Source organism: Otolemur garnettii, unplaced genomic scaffold (assembly GCF_000181295.1).
Source record: "Otolemur garnettii isolate 467f Iridium unplaced genomic scaffold, OtoGar3 scaffold00002, whole genome shotgun sequence".
In the NCBI taxonomy this organism is placed as follows: Eukaryota; Metazoa; Chordata; class Mammalia; order Primates; family Galagidae; genus Otolemur; species Otolemur garnettii.
The window spans coordinates 49,343,867-49,346,822 of NW_003852397.1; the positions used below are offsets into that span (position 1 = coordinate 49,343,867).

General features: G+C 40.7%; 1 pseudogene; it reads right to left on the minus strand.

Moving 5' to 3' along the window:
* The window catches only part of LOC100950464, a 15,581-nt pseudogene that overhangs the window by 10,413 nt on the left and 2,212 nt on the right, over positions 1-2,956 (minus strand).

Below are 2,956 nucleotides of genomic sequence, written 5' to 3' on the forward strand. Positions count from 1 at the left end.
TTTTTTTTCTTTTTTTAAGTAAGAGAAAGCAGACAGGTACATGTTGGTAAATGCTAACTGTCCATATTCACACAGATGCATAGTGTACTCTCTGAGCCCAATATACACAGAAAGGAGGGAAAGAGCTAGAATTCTATGCACTACTACACAGGGGCCTAAGCACCCTCCAGTTTCCATCAGAGCTAAGGGAGCAGATTTTTCTTTTTTCCCACAGAGCTCCGTGGTGTTGGTTCCATATAGTTTTTGTTGAGACAGGAAGGGATAAAAATGAATTTGGAATAGAAATGGGTAGAGATTCTTTTCCCATTGTATTCTGCTCAAGGTAATTTCCCCCTAAAATAAGTTGAGAACCATGATGTAGAGAAAAGAGACCTCAAGAACAGGGTAACTGAACACAAGAGGGGGGAAAAAAGACTGCAACTTGCTTCCAGGGACTGTAGAAAATTTTTTAAAAGGTTGGAATCTTCTCCTTCATCCTCCTTTCTTTCCTCCCCTTCATCTTCATCTTATTCATCTTCATCCTCATCCCCTTCTTCATCAATATCTTCTAAACCTTCATCATCATCATCTTCTTGTTCTCCTTATTCATCATCCGTATCAGGATCCAAGTAGTACCATGATGGATTTGGCCACATATCACCTTTGATGACCTCTCCTAATTCATCTGCACCTGCATCAGAAAGTTCCAGGTAAAGAAGCATCTGCACCTGCATCAGAAACCAGGTAAAGAAGCTCTCTGGTTCCTCATGCTGCCTCTTCCTGCTGGCTTTATTCTGCATTGGACTGGAATGTTTTGTCAAATCCTTTCCAGATTTCCATTTGATTTCAGTGGACTTTGAAGAAGGACCACCACTCTCATTCAAATAAAATTTTTTGGAGAGAACTTTATTTTCAAAGTAAGGGTTTTCATAAAAATAAAAATCTATTCTGTCACCTGATTTAATATCTTCAAATTCTGTCACTTCAACTCTGGTCAAATAATGCAACTGCCTCTTCATCCTCCTCCCCAAACAGCGTGGACATTTGTGGATGGTTGACAAATGTTGTTACCCCAAAATGTGGGATTTTGGTGATCAATTCTAACCTCTTCTGAAAAAATGGTTGTATTTCTGTTCTACTTTCAAAATCTCCTCACAGGCTTGTTCATTAAGTCTATTTTGTACTTCATCAAATTGCTTCCTGCTGTTCTTTTTCTTTCATTTTTGGCAATCCCAGACAGCTCGAGGTGTCTTCTGGTCTGGAAGCAGTAGGCAGTCTTAGTTTCTTCTTCCAAGGTGGGAGGGAGACTGGCGTTGGGGGCCATGCTGCCAGGAAAGTTCAAGAACCTAACAGTGCAATTTTCATTTTTAGTAGAAAAGGGGGTCTCACTCTTGCTCAGGTTGATCTCATGAGCTCAGGCAATCCACCCACCTCAGCCTCCCAGAGTGCTAGGATTACAGGCATGAGCCACTGCACCTGATCAAATCTTTTTTCTCACATAAATCTTTTAAAATTTATCATACACTTCACTCCCTTGCTATTTGAACAGGTTATAAAAATACAGATTTGCTTTTTCTTGAAGACTCTGGGCTTCCTTAGGCTCATCAATAATAATAACTTGTTATATCAGAAAAGTGTTCAGGTACTACTGGAATAGCCTGGGTGTATCCCAGCTGGCTTTGCTTTTTATTTAATAGTTTGGTTTCTAATTCAGCTTAGCCTCGAGACCTAGAAGTGGGAAGTGGAACACTAGCCAGAGGAGAGACAGCTCCAGCTCCCTCCTCTTTCTGGCTTGCTGTCCCCAGGAGCTACTGGTGTCCCTCCTTTCTGCTTGACTCTCCTCCCTCTTTTCTCTCTGCCAACCATCATCCTCTGCTTCCTCATCAGCTTCCTCGAGGCCTCACTGAGTATTTCTCTATCTCAAGAACAGTGACCAGTTGACAAGCATGAGGACTCTGCAGAAAACTAGTTCAACTGGGAGGGGAACTTTTCTGTTGTTTTTTTTGTTTGTTTGTTTTTCCCCCATTTCAGATTAATATGAGAGTACAAATGACTAGGTTATATTGTTTGAGTTTTTTAGGTAAAGTTCCAGCTGCAGATGAGCCCTTCACCCTGAGGGTGTGCTATCCACCCTTACATTGTGCCCATTAGGTGAGTGGGAGGAGAACTTTCCATGGATCTGGAGGTGAGGAACACAGAACCACATCCTCTTTCTGTTGGGGATGCCCCGCTCTGGGACTGGGAACCTGGACAAGGCAACCGCCAGTGGAGCTGCTTCTGTTGTAGCAGCTCCCACAGGCTGCCTTGGGCAGGTTTTCAAATAAGATTTGCCTCACCCACTGTGCCAAATTCTGGCAGTCACAGTTGATATAAATCCTGGCTGAAAAGCCAAAAACAAAAGAAAAAGGAAGTAAGCAAGATGAGTGGACCCTTAAGGTTTGACTCTGTGAGCAACTCAAATAATAAACAAGTATTGAAAAGGACTTCACAGTTTAAATATCCCATCACCTACACAATATATGAATCCTTTTTTTGTTTGTTTGTTTTTAAGTAACACTTCTAACATTTGAGACAAAATGATAATGCTAGAACTGGCGGACCAAATCCAGGATCTGACTAGAGGGAAAGCAGATACCCAAAGTTGTTTAGTTTTGCTTTATTTTGAGTCCGGTTTATCTCATGCTACGTATCTCTAAGTACCTCTTTAGAATGAATGAAATGACGGGTATCTAATTCATTTTTCAAATCATCAGTCCCTCTAATTATAGTCTTTACCTCTCTCCTGCTACTCACCAAGGGATTTTTATCACGTGAGCCTTCACAGATATTAGCACAAAGAGATAGGGAAATACGTGATAAGAGAATGTAGAAATAGATTTTCTTGGTAGGTTTTTTTCTTCGTATAAAACACTAGAAAGAGTATCTCTTCTATTTCTTCATCTAAAGTGAAATGCCCCATTCTTTAAAAAAAAAAAAA